General features: G+C 40.9%; 2 protein-coding genes across 3 annotated transcripts in view; both read left to right on the forward strand.

Annotated features, from left to right (window-relative positions):
• Positions 1-3,042: 3,042 nt before the first annotated feature.
• The window catches only part of RNF182 (ring finger protein 182), a 58,029-nt gene continuing 43,410 nt past the window's right edge, over positions 3,043-17,661 (forward strand). The window contains exon 1 of one of the 2 annotated variants that reach the window (XM_073810347.1): positions 3,043-3,147. The gene's annotated coding sequence lies outside the window, so the exon portion shown is untranslated. Of the gene's footprint in view, positions 3,148-3,317; positions 3,457-17,661 lie in introns of those variants that run through there. The other variant, XM_019945219.3, reaches the window with a different exon arrangement.
• CD83 (CD83 molecule) overlaps positions 3,337-17,661 on the forward strand; it is a 178,351-nt gene continuing 164,026 nt past the window's right edge. The window contains exon 1 of the mRNA XM_073810349.1: positions 3,337-3,456. The gene's annotated coding sequence lies outside the window, so the exon portion shown is untranslated. The remainder of the gene's footprint in view (positions 3,457-17,661) is intronic.

Here is a 17,661-nt window from a genome sequence, read left to right on the forward strand (position 1 = left end):
ATCAAAATATCTCTTTGATTTTGATAATAATTTTATAACCAGTTCAGGGGTGAGGAGAATTAAAATTGGATGGCTCAGCCACAGTGCCAATCAGTTTATTTAAAGGAAGATGGAAAGATTTGTTATGACTAACCAGACAAATAAAGACTAACCAGAATTGAAAGTTAAGAGAACAAGTGACAGATTTGACAAAGTATAATAAAAATAATAGTTAAAATTTATTCAGCATTGTATATGATCAGGCATCATAATTAGAATTTTTCATACATTTTTCATACACTTTTCATACATTCATTTATCTCATTCTCAGAACAACTCAACGAGGTAAGTACCATTACGATGCCCATTTAGCAGATGTGGAAACTGAGGACCAGATGTATTAAACTGCTTGCCTGGGTCATGTAGCTAATAAACAGAGCTGGGATTCAGGCCCAGGTAATCTAACTTTGGTGTCTGTGGTAAAATCATTCTAAACTATAAGCAAATGAGCTACTATTTGTCTACGACATTTTTCTATAAGTTTAACATTTTCAATAGGTTGAAAACATTGAACATAAATTGCTATATTATGGCACATGTATGAATTGGAAAGCATTAATGAGGTAATTATATTTTGTTTTAACCAAAAGTTAACTTTGGGTTTCTTGATGATTTTTAGCATAAACACTAGTAAAATTCATTACTTTACATATTTCAAAAATGGTGAGAATAAGAAAGGCCAGTCATGCATCCATACAATAATTTTCTCAGCTGTACTACCTTCATTTCCAACTTAACTCATTGGATTAATGGCTGTCACTTAACTTGTTCAAATGATATGTCCTGGCAGGTAAGGTGACAAATTTTAAATGGATGGTTTCCTTACAATCTTGTAATTTTGTCTGAGAGCTAGAATGGGGTAGACCTTAAGATAAAACTAAATCTCCTTGAGAAAAGCGAATGTCTACAAGAATACCTCACAGAATAAGGGAGAGCCAGGTCACGAAGGAATTCACTACGTGTGGGCCCAACGTGGGCTTTCCCAAGCCTTCAGCATCCGGGGTTAGGGGTGGCCAACTCAAAAGCTATTCCCTGTTCTGTATTTAGTTCTCAAGCAGGCAGCAATGCATAGGTCAACAAACACTTATTAAGGGTCTTTTGATTCTTCATTGAAAAATTACTAATACTTGCTCACTGAAAAAAAAAAATCAGACCAAATCGAATTGCATATAATTCTTCAATTCTTAAACGGTAGTTTCAGAGGTAACCACTATTAACAATTAGGTGTGTATTTCCCCAGACCTTTATCTATATGTCTATGTCTATGTTTCTATCTACCTAGAAATTTCTTGTACAGAAATGGGATTACCCCATTTACATTGTTCTGAAGCCCCTCTTTTTTATTTAATAAGAAATCAGTATCTTTTTATGTATTTTATATATTTTGTTCTTTTTTAATGGCTGCATAGTGTTACACGGTGTAAGTGTGCCAAACGTATTTAAGCACATCACTACTGATGGACATACAAGTTGTTTCAAATTCTTGCTATTACATAGTTGCTGCAATGCACACCATTGTACATCTATCATTATACACTTGTGTATTTCTGTATGACAAATTTCTGAGAATCGAGATAGCTGGGTGAAAGGGATGTACATTGAACACTTTGACAAATACTATCAAACTGCTTTTCAGCCTGTGGGAAAGACCTCGTCGCTTGACTTCATCTGGAAGTACCAGTGTTCCCAGTACAGGAAAATGGCCAACCGTTCTGAGGAACAAGCTGTTTCTATTCTCCACCATAAAATGAATCTTCTATTTTCATTAATTAATATGTGTAGCTTCAATTGGTAATAACATTGTTCTGCTTTATGGCTTCTCAGATAGGTAGCAAGCCCAGAAAACATCAGCGACCCTGGGGTTTTGTTATAAGTAATTGACATTCCTTTGGTGATTCACAAGTGCCAGAAAATAAAGGCCATGCTCCCTGGGGTCTAAACGAAGACGTTGTACGTTTTGGGTTCAGTAACTGATGTTTCAAGAAAACATAGTATGGGGTGATGACTCACCCCGTGGTAGCTGTCCTCCAGCTCTGTCCTTTGGAGGAAGCATTACTGTGGATGTGCTAGTACTTTTCCCTCCTTCACCAAGAATTTCCTTAGGAGAGGATGCCTAGCATGTGCCATGGTTGGCCTCACCCTTATCTTCTATGGAGCACGGTGGCCTGCAGTGCGCGGTCCGGGCTTGGCACAGAGAAAGCCAGCGCTCAAGGTAGGCGCTTAGCAGTCACCGCCAGTAGCTGAGCAGTGGAAGCAGCAGAGATTCACAATGCAGCCTCAAAGTTGAGTTTTAGCGTGTAAGGTTACAAGCGTATCCTGTGTTTACGATAAAAACTGAAGCCCCCTTCCCCCTCTTTCCTACTGGGGCCCTCCACCCGATTCGGGTGGAGTGAGCGCAGACCCGCTGAGGCGAAGCTTGGTAAGAGAGGGAGGTGGCGGCGGCGGCACGTGCGTCTTGGCAGCTCCGAGGTTGCGGCGGCAGCGGCCGCAGGAGCACCAGGACCAGTTGCTGCACGCTTCATCAGTTTGCACTGCTTTCTTCTCTCTTCAGTGAATTTCCATTTTGAGGGTACAGCTCCAAAGGAGAAAGGTGTGGAGGGGGCTTTGGAATGTCCAGTGTGGGAAGCCAAAGGGGGTGCCCACTACGAGGCAAAGAGGAATTGGCTCTGGCCCCCCTTCCCCTCTTGCTAGGGCGAGACCGACGCTTTGGCAACGGAGCCTGAGAGAGGGGTGTGTTCGTGGTGGTGGCGGCTCCTTAGGGGTCCTTGTCTCCTCGGAGAAGCCAGACTGCTGAGGAGAAGGGCAGGGGTTCCGGCGGCGGCCCGGCGGGTCCCTGACCCCGGGCGCCGGGGGGTCCCCACTGGGCCTGGGGGCCCCGGCGGTTGCCATGGTGACGCAGGGTCGGTGGCTCCGCGCAGTGGAAACAAAGCCGCTCGCCTGCCCGCCAGCTCCTCGCCCGAGCTCCTCCTCCGCCGGCGCCGCCCTCCCCTCCCAGGCGCCGCCGCCGCCGCCGCCGCCGCCGCCGCCGGAGCGGCTCCCGGCCCCGTTCCCGCCGCCGCCGCCGCCGCCGCCGCCACCGCCACGGCTGCCGCCGCCGCCGCGGGCCAGGTAAGGCGAGCGCGCCCGCCGCGCGGAGGGCTCCGGTCGGGCGCCGGGGGTGGGGGTCCGTCCGCACGCTGCGGGGAGCGGGCGCCGGGGCCCGGCTGCACCGGAGTCCCCGAGGGGCGCGTCCCCACCGGTGACGGTCTCCCCAGCCGCCCCGCAACCTCAGAGGCGCCCGGGGCACGGCGGCGGCGGCGGGCGGCAAACTTCGCGGTCGGCGCAGGGCCCGAGCCTCCTCCCGGCGCGACGGCCCTGCCAGTCCCGGCTCGACGGCGTACGGGGCGTGGAGCTGCCCGGAGACGGCCCGGCGCGCGGGTGAGGCTGTGCGGAGAGGCGGGGGTGGTACCTGCCTGCGTTATCCTTTCTCTCTCTCCCTCTCCCTCTCGGCGTGTTACCGAGGCTTATAGAAAGAAAAAAAAAAAGATACGAAAATATTTACCTCTGGACTTTAATGTTTCCTAGTTGATTCTCTTTGAGGACGGGATGATGCTAAGGTCTCCGAGGGAACAAACGAGACTTTTTTAAAAAACAGTCTCTGAAAAGTGAGCCCAGGCTTACATGCCTGGGACGGGAGCATTTTGAGGTGCTTCTGAAGTTCGTTTGGATTTTGAACATAACCGCCTTTATCTTTGGAAGGTGTAACTAAATGGGAAAGGTAGCCCGGTTTTCCCATCCGGCAATACCAGCGTTAATAGGATCAATACTTTGTAGATTAGATACTTGGTACCGATGTCGTTGCTGCTGTTTCTGGAAGGTATTGTGTTCGTGCTTTAAGGAACTGGAAAATGCCTTGCGTTTCTATGTGTGAACCAGGTGCAAACCAAAGCACCTCTGAGGGCAGGTATCTGGGCGGTGTTTGCATCTGTTTATGAGTGTGATGCAGAGGGTTTCGATGGCGTTGCTAAGGGCATTCGGGTACTGGATGGGGAATTGCTCAAGTTATGGGTAACCTCCTCTTTTCTCAACGGCCCCAAGCCTCGCCATCATTTCGTGATATTTAGTTTGTTGCAGACACAAAGAATGGATTAAAAATAGGATTGTGAAGACTGTTTTGTAGCTACTTAGGTATCATCTTAGGTGTACTCATGTGAAAGACGGAAAACAGTTTTCATTTTTAGAAATATAGCTGATCAATTCAGAAGGAAATAATGTATTTGTTAATATTTTTTAAATTGGGGAGAAATGTCACATTGATAACTGGAAGATAATTCAACTTATTAAACTGTGTACCCAACTTAGTAAAATAATTTATAAGTTGGAAGAGGTCAGTTAGAGAACATTATATGGAAAGCAAGAAATTATATTTTTGCTAAAAGGTAGTTAACGAGAAGAAATCATTGGCAGTGATCATTTTGAATTGCAGTTAAGTTGATTAGCATTACGGATGTTAAAGCTACTTGAGGTGTTAGACATAAAGTGATATTCCTCTTCCCTCTTTTGGGATTTCAGCACCTGTTAGCTAGCTGATTACTAGGTTTCTAAGTCTGTTCCTATTTGCTAGTAATTAAAATTTTTTTTAAATTTATTTATTATTTTTGGTTGCGTTGGGTCTTTGTTGCTGCGAGCGGGCTTTCTCTAGTTACAGCAAGCGAGGGCTGCTCTTCGTTGTGGTGCAAGGGCTTCTCACTGCAGTGGCTTCTCTTGTTGTGGAGCACGGGCTCTAGGCACGCGGGCTTCAGCAGTGTGGCACGCGAGCTCAGTAGTTGTGGCTCGGGGGCTCTAGAGCGCAGGCTCAGTAGTTGTGGCACACGGGTTTAGTTGCTCCACGGCATGTGGGATCTTCCCGGACCAGGGGTCGAACCCGTGTCCCCTGCATTGGCAGGTGGATTCTTAATCACTGCGCCACCAGGGAAGCCCTTTGCTAGTAATTTTAAGTCATGTCACTTCATTAGAAGATTGTATTGGAAACTAAAGAATTGAGTTGCCACAACAATTTGCAGATTATTTCACAATTGGGTTTGTTGTTCAACTGAATTTTACCTGTAGAGTGATTCACAGATATTCTGCTAAATACTCTTTGATGATGGTAATGAAATGGGACATTGATTAAAATGAAGTCTATCTGTTTTCAGAAGATAACCAGGAGAGAAAAATAAGTATTTTCTCATTTAAGCATGAAAGGCAACCAGGATATTGAATCCTGGTCCTGTTATATAGACAGAATATAGTTTCATGTTTTGTAACAAAAATAATCGTTTTTGTGTTCTTTTTAAGGCACCAAGAGTACAGCTTTATTCACATCCCTGTTAGCAAATCCAACATTCAAGTGAAAGTATTCTGGACCTGCTTTTCAGCCACATGGGCCCCTCACTATGAGTTCTAGCCTGTGGCCCTTAGTTTGTGTTCTGAAGAAAGGAGATAGCCAATGTTAGTTCAGCACAATAAGGACTCATGTTTTGCCTTTGCTGCTAGCTCACACAAGGCACAGGATTCAAGACAGTTTGGCATCTTTAAAGCCGTATCGCTTTCTGCCAAAAAACTAAAGTCAGTAAACATCAGCAATAAACAGGCATGTATTGCAAGCACCGCTTTGTTCTAGTGGTTTATTTACACAGGCTCTGAAGCAGGAAATGAAGCTTTTGTCAGTGAAGTGAAAAACAACAATTTGGCATGCTTATATATGTTACTAGCATCATGAGGTAGGTGCATAACCAAATAACGAAAGCAAAAAGTGCTGTGATATCCACAGTACCTTCTTAGGAAATGCCAATGGGAGTGTGGTGTACGTCCATGGTTGAGACTGGCCACCTGGTGGAAGTAGGGAACAGCACACAGCATCCTCAGGTGTAGAATACCAGTTGTCACTCTCGCTCATTCACAGTAATAGGAGTCTTCTGCGATTCTAGGCTTCAGAGTCTTAAAATTAGAAAAGTCTTAATTTTGTAAAATTATTTTATAATTTTGGAAAGTCATAGTTTTATAAACTCTTAATTTAATGATTAAAAAAAAAAACCTGGTCCTAATTTTTGGTTTACGTTGTAAAATTTGGTCTGATAATTAAAACCACAGCCATTGTTCTACCTGAAGAAGTATGTAACTTGACTTACCAAGCAGGTCCAAAGAGATAAAAAGAGCCAAGGCATGTTCTTGTTTAAGTAGGATTAACCTTGTACTTGTGCCATTGAAAGTCATTTGTTTGTAACCGTATGAACCTGCATGGACAGTATTAGGCCACAGAAGCCTTTGTTGGCTGTTTCTGGGTCAGTGTTCTCTAGCAATTTCTAGCACTGTGGTAACGTGATGACTGCTTGGTAATTTAGCATGTTGTACAATGTGTTGTAGCATTTGTAAAAGCACATTTCTGAAAAAGTGATAGTTTCTTTTAAAAATGATTTCTTCATTACCAAAACACTTAGGTTTGGATTTGTGGCTGGGGAGAATAATGTTAGCCCCGTGACCTCGAGGAAAAAATGCTATAAATGTAAGGTATTGTCAACTGACCTGCTGTGCGTGGTGGGTATTGATTATAACCACTGTGCTGAGAAAAGGCATGGGAAACCCATGCTGGTGGTGATATGAAGGGGTGTTTTGTGCCGTGAATTATTAGCAGAGATTGACGGAGGCTGAAAAACATTTGTGGGCCCATACTTCATTTTTTTTGTGCCCTCAGTTAAAATGAGGATAAGCTCTCTTAAGCCATTTTATAAACCACTTTACAAAATGGGAAACACATATTTATACAGTCTAGCACAGAATTGGAGTGTTATAAACATAGTTCGAGGTCAGTGATTGATTTCCATATGTGCCAGTTCTTTGTAGCAATTATATAGTTTTGGACATCAGTCAGCAAATGTTTATCAGGTGTTTCCTTCTCTTTATTCCGTATCACTTGATAAAGTCACCTGAGCTCTTATGGTTGAGGACTTACTTGTTTTCCAACTACTATGATTATTCTTTTATTGTATGTGTAACTCATTACATACAATACCCAAATATTCTCCATTGGCCTAGTTTTCAGCCTTCCTTTTCTTATGGGGAAAAGTTACCAGTTAATTCTTAATGCTATTTAAGTAATTTTATATCCCCAGGGCTTTTAGAAAATATGATTTGGTTAATTTCTTATTCAATCAGAAAAATATTAGAAACTTAGTTTATAATGGTGTGTAATTAAAAAAAAACCCACAACACATGTTATAATCCTTAATTTCACATTTCAGACATGTACAGAGGTTGTGTGGTGGATAGGAAAATTTGGGATCCTGTTAGGTGACCAAGTGCTCATTTCCCTAACTGCCTGGATCTAGATCTCTGCTTCTTTACCTCATAATCAGTTGAAATGAAAGCCAAAGAACCTCAAAGTGGAGGCTTCAGTGAGTTAAAAAGTCTTAGAAAGGGAGATTAATACACACTGAGACCCCGCCTGGCTTGGAGTGAAGGGGAGGGGAGGAAAAAGATGGATGGCACTGATCATCTCTTCAGCACCTTATGGTTCAAACTCCTGAAGCAACTCCCCACGGGCTGTTTACACGGTTTCCAGAGACTCTGCAACAGAGACGCGGTTCTCATCACTTAGCCCCGCTTTTTCTCCCGACTGAGTAAAAAGTGACTCCCCTGAATTGTGGTGCAAGCACACTTTGAATATTATGAACCACAAATTAGGGCATAAGAATAAAGATTTTCAACGCAGATATATTATATAATCTAATTGGTCAGGGAGAACAGTTAGATAATCAAGACAGTAATGGAGCTATAAAATAAAACTATGTGTTTGTCCCACATATTTGGTGTGTTCAAACGAGAAATTGTTGCTCTGAGTATCAGTCCATTATGAACTGTCTTCCCTCTATGATAACCAAAGTCGTTCACGGGAGACATGGCATTTTACACAATTTTATCACTACGTGTCGTGTCAGGCATAGTTGTATTGAAGAATAGATGCTTACTCAGACTCTTGAATGGTAAACCTCTAATGAAAGGTTTCTGTGTGGTCTTATCTGGCATTTCGTCTTGTTTCATATAGTTTCCTCTGACCCTGGTTAGTATGATTGCAGTTCCATCTTTTTTCTATCAATCAAACCCTTGCTAGCGCTTCCTAATAGAAGCTGTGTTCTAAACACTTTACAAATATTAATTTATTTAATCCTCTTAAGAACTCTACGAAGTAGGTACTACTGTGATTCCCCATTTTCAGAAGGAGGAAACTGATGTGATCTTTCTCTGTTATATTAACCTACAGATACACAAAATGTACCAGATTCCTGGCTTCTTTATGTCAAGGAATGCAGCAAGCTTTGCTTTTTAATTCACTGAAATAAAGACACTTGGGCTTTTTTCTTATTTTAATGGAAAGAAACAAAACCTAAGGTCATAAAACGAGAATTATTTCTTCATAGTGTATTGTGACATATGCCAGTGTGTTCTATACTTTAAAGAACTAGAATAAGCTAATTTATACAAAAGATACTTTTGAAGGTAGTTGTTCTTTCACTTCTTATTTGTATTCATATATTGAAAGAATATATATTCCCTATGGTGTTAGCCTTGCTATATACATGTAAATATATCTTTTATATGTGTCTATTTTTTATTGCCTTATGTAGACTATCATCAGTCTAGGCTCACCTTTTAAAAAAATTGAAGTACAGTTGATTTAAAATATTATATTAGTTTCAGGAAGACAGCATAGTGATTCCGTATTTTTGCAGATTATACTCCATTACAAGTTATAATTCCCTGTGCTATAAGCGCACCTGTTCTTTTCTCAGTAGCTCTAACCTGTCCGGAGGACCAGGTGATACTCCCTTCTCACTCAGTCTCTTCCAAGAGAACTCTGTGTATACCATTTTTTTTTTTAACAATTTAGCATGTTGTTGGAAAATACATGTATCTGTTTTTTGTGCTAGACTGTAAACTTCTTAAGAACAAGAACTTACTCATTTCCAAAGATAAGATAGGTACAAATGTGCTTTTCTTATTTGAATACTTAAAAGATTTTTTATGTGATATTAAATTATTATTTTTAAATCTAGTTCCAAAGTCAGTATTGAGGGCCTTAAAAATGTCAATTTTAGGGTCTTAGGAAAGTGACTCAAATTTCTTAGAGTAGTATTACTTCAGTTATCCAAGTTTCAAAATGTATCATTAGGGCACTATAAAATTACTTTGAGCTTTTAGTTATTTGAAGTATGACATTAGAAATCAAATACCACAATTTCATTTTCAAATTATTTGGGTTCTTGAGGGTCTTTTCTTAAAAGGTTATATGTAAAAAGCATAAAAAACACTAGCTAGCTTAATTTTATACCAGCAGTTATGCATAAACTTTTGATTATTCTAGTCAAAGAGAACAAAAAATGGATCTTTAAAAATCATTTACGTTTGTCTTTATAATGCTTTTAGTATTTTACCTTCTAACCTCTCTCCCCCTTATAAGCTCATGTTCTCGCTGTCTCCATAGAAGAGTGATTAAGTGTTTTAATTTCAGGGGGCTTTTCTTATTTAAGCTATATGAAAAGTAAGATTAAATAAGAGACAGGTGTCCATAAAAGCAAGTAATGAAATATAGTTCTGTAGGTTCTTTTAATAATAAATATTGTAATAGCTATCATTAGTCTATTAAGTATGCTACACAAAATATCTTTTTGAACTTCACAATAACTCTTGTTTCCTCATGTGTAAAATGCTAATAAATAGCTTATCCAAGATCGCACAGAGTTGGTACATTTAAAAACATGATTTGCGTGATAAATCACAATCTGAAGTTGACTATGATTGCTTTGTTCATTACCAGCCAACAAAGAAGGCCTTCCTGCTGCAGTGAAGATGCTTTTTGACTATGTATGTTTTGGAAAGAGTGCAGTTGAGGACTGCCTGGTGGGGCAGATTCAGGATGGTGGGTGTGGTCAATTTCGAGAGGGGAGATGGTTCTCAGGAGGTAACCAAAACCATATGTCCTTGTTTATGTTCATTGATGCAGACTCTAGGTGGGGTTTTGGTGTAGAAGGAGGGGGAGAACGTTTCCCCTGAAACCTATTTTTAGAATTAAAAACAAAATGAAAAGGAATTATCTTCTCTCTCCTGAATTTGTTTTATTTGGTACTGTGCCCTGGATTCAGAATTAACCCCCAAAAGGGCCATATGAGATGTTACAGGATGAAAAGAAATGCAATGAAAAGTAACTCAATAAATGTCACATCCCTCAGGCTGGACTTCTCTGAGGGTCAGAGCAATATGTTCTCTGTCACTGCGGGAGAGTTCCTTGTCTTAGGAATCCGGAGGCCTGGAGTATGGGGATCAGAATGAAGTCAGAAGCCTTGAAAACTGTTCTCATTTGGGTCACTCCCTTTTGTACATCATGGTTTTTTCCTGGAATTCCTACTGCAGACCTTTCTTGGTAGCTACTGGGAAAAAAGAGGGATGAGAGACTTTTAGTTAAAATCTTAACAGCATGTAAAAGCTCACTTTTTTGAACAATTAGTTATTTTTGTCGATGTGAGCCTTTTTTCAGGTTCAAGGGCAATCTGAGGGTCAGTAAAGCACAGTGGTTAAGAGCATGCATTTTGAAGCCAGGCGGCCTGTATTTGAATGCTGGCTGTCCTACCATCTAGCTGCATGACCTTGGGGCAGCTCCTTCATCGTGCTGTGTCATCATTTCTTGACTGTGAAATGGGGAGAATATTTACTTACTTCATTGGGTTGTGAGGATTAAGCGAATAAATATGTGTAAAGTCTTAATTATTAGCAATTAAGAGTATGTTTTGTCTACAGAAAGAACAACTGATATTTGATGTTTTTACAGGTAAAAATAAAAATCGAGTTTCCTTTAGGCCTCTAAGTTCCAACTTACTTATCTTCTTATTCTGCTTATAGAACTGGTAAATGTGAGCCATCACCTTCACTTCTTCTTCGATGAAACTTTAGTTCAAATCGAACAGATTGAGCGCCTTAAACTGTCAGTCTCATTGATAAACTTAGTTAAATTTCAACCCTTAAACATTTTCAATTGTGTATATAAATTTCATATAGTTGATTTTCTTTTTAAACAAATCAGATGCTTAGTGGGCAAATGTACGACTCACATGAGTGAAACCTTTCCAAATACTTAGCTCAAGTTCCTTTGACTGTTCCATCACTTACAAAATTAATATTTTATAGACATAGCCAAATCCTCTTAAACATTTCAATCTAAATAAATCATATGCCTAAATATAGCACACATTTTAAACGAGAATCACGGGGCTAATCTGTCAGTTTATGTCAGATTCTTTTAAACATTAAAAACATAATAATTATGCACAAACTGTTCCAATTAATATAAAACATATTTCTAAACTTTTCTAAAAAGTATTAACGTGAGTCTGATTTTCTTCATCATGTCTATACACTCTAAACCTTCTCTAGATTGGAAAGGCACTTACCCATTGGAAAGAAGTTTATTATCTCGGGTAAGCTGGAGGTACCACCTTAGGTGAACTTTCGTTATCGTACCATTCCACATTGATTTCGAGTTACTGCTTGACTGTTTTTCATTAAAACATGGCTCCTTATTGATCATAGATTTAAGGCTTAGATGCTGCACTTGGGCTACATACATCCTGGATAATTCTTCCTGTGACCTTGAATGACAGGCTTCACCCTCTTTTGTAGTCACCGTGACAACAGGTGACTCCAAATTGTGCTCTTCAGATAGTACTGGTGTTTTAATCCGTAGACCAGTGCTGTCCAATATGTCATTTTAAGTTTCAGGTAGCCATATTAAAAAAGTAAAAAGTGATTTTAATAAGAGATTTTACTTAACCCAACATGTGCAAAATATCATTGTAATTTCAACATGTAACAATATAAAAATTACTAACAAGATTTTTGACATGCTTTTTAATTTTTTCATGAAGTCTGGCATGTATTTTACACTTACACAATTTCTCAATTTAGATGCGAAATTTCCACCAGTTACAATGAAGTGTAGTCCTGCGCAAATGGTAAAGTTGTCGTTGATGGAAAAATATTGGACATTGCTTCAATTTCTAAATTTAAATTAATTAAAATTAAATAAAATTAAATTATCTTTTCCATAGTTGCACTAGCCGTATTTCACATGCTCAGTAGCCAGATGTGGTTTGTGGCTACCATATGGACGAGTGCAGCCCCAAACTGGATTCAGATTTGCTTCTCACCTAATTTTTCTGTCAGCTCCAGGCTAAGCCCCGCTGCTGTTTCAGATATCTTCTTCTACTCAGTTGGGTTCTTCATTTCTCCAGCTCACAGTAATTTTAATGGCATCCGATTGGCTTGAAAGGCATTTTAGTGTCATTTCATTAAAGCCCAATTTCAACTCTTTTCTACTTTTACAACTGGTTTCTCAGACAGTTTTCTCATTTGTTCATTTACAGCAGTAGTAGTTTCAAAGGAGATGCACTGTTTCATCATACGTGGTTTGCCACGTAGAGAGAAATGTTAAGACTTCAATGTAACCCGTGTGTGAGCCCAAGCGGCTGATTCTGGCAACCCTCCTCCTTTTCCCTGTCTGCTCACTATCCTGCCATCCTCAACAACCATCTCTCGTCTTCTTCTGTCCCCTCAAACATGTGCCCCCTCTTGCCTCCTTGCCCTCTGCCGATGACCTGGCTTCTAGAGAACTTGCACAGGCTTCTACCACTGCGTCTTCAGTCTCACCTGCTTCTGAACGCACGCCTACTACCATCTCCCCGAGGGACCCCCAAGTGGCTGGGCTCCTTTCTAAACCCTCCCCCTCCACTTGTGCGTTTGTACCTTCCCCTCTTGCCCACTCACAGATAATGGTCTTTTTCTCTATCATCAGTTTCCCCCCACTATTGGATAATTTCCATCAGTTTATATACTGTAATATTATAAACTTTTTTTTTTTTTTTTTTTTTTTTTGCGGTACGCGGGCCTCTCACTGTTGTGGCCTCTCCCGTTGCGGAGCACAGGCTCCAGACGCACAGGCCCAGCGGCTATGGCTCACAGGCCCAGTGGCTCCGCGGCATGTGGGATCTTCCCAGACCGGGGCACGAACCCGCGTCCCCTGCATCGGCAGGCAGACTCCCAACCACTGCGCCACCAGGGAAGCCTTATAAACTTTAATAATTTAAGCTCACCTTAAAAAACCCCACAAACACAATACTTCCTTAACCCCTACATTTTTCTTCAGCTTCAACACCATTTCTCTGCTCTCCTTTATAGCAAAATGTCCTGTAAGAGTTGATCTTTGCTTTTTCTCTCCTCCCATCCTTGAATCTATCCCAGTTAGATGTGCACACCCACCATTCCCCTGAAAGTGCTTCAAAATGACCTTGCCAAATCCGGAATCAGTTCCCAGTCTTCATCTTACCCAGCCTTTCAGTAGCATTTGAGAGTTGATCAATGCCTTCTTCTTGAAAGACTTCCTTCACTTGGTGTATGCATTCACTGGTGCTTTAGTCATGCTGCATTACAAACCACCCTAAAACTCAGTAGCTCACATTTAATTTTTCGTTCATAGGTCTCCTAGGTAGGCTGCATTTCAACTGATCTAGGTTGGGCTGAGTTGGGTGGCCCTGCTCCAGGCTGTGGATTGGGTTCAGATCTGCTCCTTGTGTATTTGTTCTGGGATTTAGGCTGAGGAGACTACGCAGGGTCTGCTCTTGTCATGGCGGATCATTGGGGTCCCACAGTGAAGTCGAGCCACACAGGCACACCGAAGGCCTTTTCTTTCGTCTTGTCCACTAATGTTCCTGTTGGCCAAAGAAACTCACATAGCCAGGCCTGACATCGGCGGGCAGGGACGCCACTCCATCCACAGTTGGGAAGGGAAGGGGAGTGAATATTTGCTGAACAGTCATTCAGCACATCACACGTGGCCTCCAGGACACCTTTCTTTCTTGCTTCTCTGCCCATCTCACTGGCTTTACAGCTGAGCGTCCTTTGACGGTTTCTGCAGATTTCTCTAAGCATTGCACGGCCTTCAGATCTAGTCTTTGGAGTCCTTCCTTTCTTTGTCTACCCCAGTTTTCTAGGTATCTCATCTTATCGCACAGCTTTAATATCATCTTACCTGCTGATGAATCCCAAATTCTTATCTTCAGTAGAAAATTCTTCCCTTCATTTCACGCTCATGTGTCCACTTGACATTTCGACTTGGATGGCTAACTAGGCATCTCAAACTCAACAGGTCCAGGGATGTACTCCTGAGTCCCTGTACCAATACTGCCCCAACCTGCTCCTCCCACAGCTTTTCCCAACTTCGTAAATGGCATCTTCGTTCTTTCAGTGGCCCGGACCCTAACTTTGGAGTCATCCTTGACTTCTCCCTTTTCCCTTCCTGTGTTAAGTTGAATCCATTAGTGAATTTGTTGACCTTGCCTTCAGATTTGATCATTTGTCACCGCTTCCACCACCCCCAGTAAGTACAGTCTGCTACCATTACTCTTGTTTTACCTCAGGTACCTTCTAATTGGTTTCCCAGCCTCTGCCCTTAATACCTTACAGTCTGTTTCCTTTGTAACAATGAGAACAATCTTTTGGAACTTGGAATCAGCTACAATCATTTCCTTGCTCAAAGGACTGTGATGCCAAGAGAAAACAAAATACAACCCCCGCCCCCAGGTTCCCTTCTCACTTAGAATGGATGGCAAAGTCAGTTCAGGGGCCTCTGAGGCCTCCCCACATGCTCTGGCCCCTGCTAGCCCCTACCCCGCCCCCTGCTGGCTCATTGCACTCCAGGCTTGCTGTTCTCTGAACGTACCAAGCCTGCTCTGGCCTCCAGATCTTAGCACTGCTGTCCCCTTGGCTGGGACTCTTCTTTCGCCAGATATTTGTATGACTTAACTTCCTTGTTCCTTTCAGGTCTGTACTTGAGTGTTATCAGAGTGACTTACCCCAAACACTGTAAAAATGTAATCTTTTTGTCTCTCAAAGTCTCTGTCCCCCTTACCTGTTCGTCTCAATAGCACTGTTACCACCTAGCACATCGTGCAAACAAACAAAAAGTATATCTTTGTCCTCCTCTTTCTTCTACTGTATAAAACCCATAAAGACAGTGGCTCTGTTTTTTTTTCCTGCTGTATTTTCAGCTTCAATGCCTAGAACATAGTAGGTGTTCAATAAATATTTCTTGACTGAATAGAAGAATTTTATCGGATGCCTGATTCCAGCACAGGGGATCAATCTTAGAAAAACTCCAGAATATTATAGAAGAGTTTTAGATTCCCATAGTCACGCCTTAGTGTTGTCAAGTGGTTGTCTCTGTAACTTACTAAATGATTCCAGAGAAGAGCACAGAAGATGCCATCCTCTGTGCTGGTAAACAGATCAGAATTACTTATGTGGTAGAACTTGAGACATCTGTAATCATCGAGACATGAGCATCTCCACGGCAGAGACTTTTTCTTTTAGATGAGGGCTTATAATAGTTCCTTTATACGTTAACTGTTTTGTTGAAGTCTTAAAAAAAAAAAGGTATAGTTCTGTCTTCTCAAGTCTTTGTCAAAATGGATATAAACCATTTGAAGATCATTTTTGAACTCTTGCCAATGTAAATATGAACTAGAATTTCTTATGTGCAACTTTAGGTCTAAGAAATAAAAGGAGAACACCTAAAACCCACTTCTCTATAAGCTTGAATTAGCAGTTTGCTTGCAGATATTCAAATATTAATGATAATAACAAGCACTTTAAAAAACATAGTGTCCCAAGAGCTAGAGGCTGCAAAATCAAGTAAGTCTAATAGATTTATCTCTTTTTCAAACTGAAGTAAATGTATTTTGGGGAGGAGAGGGGTTGGAAAGTTGCGCTTTAGCAGAGCTTTTAATTATCTCATAATCACTGAAATGTGAACAGGACTATAGAAAATACAAAATATATCCCCACTCTCAACCTATGAATTAAAAAACAATTTTGCTATTAATTGTAGCTGATGTGTGGGTGTCATTTATGAACTTTCTCCTTTTGAGCTTGCGTCCATGTGTCCTGAGAAAGTGAACAGACTTATCGGAGATGATTAAGTTAGCGCCTAGGTACTAAAAGATGGAAGTTATTCATTGGTGCATGGTCTGCCTTGCTGGCTCACGGTGCCTGCATTGCACAGACATGAAGAGCATGGGCTTCCTGGTGGTCCGATCTGGTCCGAGTCCTGGCTTTGCCACCTAGTGACCTGCGTGACCTAGAGTAAGTTCCCTTCCTTACTACAAAGCGGAGCGCTAATGGTACCTATCATGGTGAGCTGTCTGGAGGGTTAAAAGATTAAATGAGGGAATTCCTTGGCAGTCCAGTGGTTGGGACTCCAGGCTTTCACTGCCAAGGGCCCGGGTTCGATTGCTGGATGGGGAACAGAGATCCTGCAAGCTGTGCTGCACTGCCCAAAAAAACAAAAAAAAATTTTTAATGAGGTAATATATGTATTTATTGTTATTTATTATCAGCTTATGTATTATGTTTCTCATTAGCTATACAACATTATTAATTTGGGGAGATTATAATAGAAGTGGATAGTAGTAATTACAGTTTTATATGGGGAGATGGTATAACTATCTTGAACATAACCTTTTCTAGTGCTGGGAATTGATTTGTGTAGATTTAAAGACGTTTTTGTCATTTAGCTCCTTTGTAAGTGATGGTAGTTTCATTGGAGTTACAGAGCACCAGGTTTAGAGTGTGTGTTCTCGTAACTGATATCCGTCTGCAGGTGGGAAGTAATTAGATTTAGCTCTTCCTCTGAAGAGAGGGCTGTTAATGAATGATTTGGAGAATGTTGGGAATCAATAAATCTGTTAGGATAAGGCAGGAAGTTCACATTTTAAAGAGTACTCTTTTTGTTAAAGCTCTTATTATGTATAGTTCTGGTGTCAATCCTATACTTAGCCCATGAATTTTTTGTTTCATAAGAGAATATGTTCATTTACATAGCGCATTTACAGAGGTAAGATAAATGACACATATTACTATTAAGTAGTTTAACATTAAAATATCAGACATACTTACTATAGTATCAATAATATCTCAACGAATAGAACGAGTGTTTCTTATTAAACTAGATCTACAAATAAATTTTCATCAGTTGATGTGTTTTATAAAACATCTTTCATATAGCAGGTTTTTTTTGTTTTTTAGTTGGAGCAATCATTTGAAATCAGGATAGAAAAATAAGAATAGAGACGATTAAATTATGGGATTTAGGTTAAATTTATTGTAGTAATGCCTTTTAAAAAAGTATTATGTATTGAATACATTTTAATCTTTTTTATATGCCACATTTGGTTTTATTATTATGAAATAATTATGTAGTGTTTTTTACATAGAGCTCTTGTTTTTGCTCAGACTTGACAGGCGTATTAATCTCATTCTGTGAGAATTGCCTTTATACCCTTCAAACAGCTAACAGATCTCTCCTAACATCTTTCTCAGCTATTACTTCCTTTTGGACTCTGACCTCCAGTCTCATGCATCTTCTTTTAAGCCCTCATTTGTGCAGTGTCTCCTTCTGCCCCTGCGCCTTTGCACTGGCTGTTCCTTCTGTGTGGATGTCCTTCCCTTCCTTCTTCCCTCAGTAACTGCTGCTTGTTTTCCCAATTTCAGCTCAGTTGTTAC

The sequence above is a fragment of the Tursiops truncatus genome, chromosome 10, assembly GCF_011762595.2.
Source record: "Tursiops truncatus isolate mTurTru1 chromosome 10, mTurTru1.mat.Y, whole genome shotgun sequence".
Lineage (NCBI taxonomy): Eukaryota > Metazoa > Chordata > Mammalia > Artiodactyla > Delphinidae > Tursiops > Tursiops truncatus.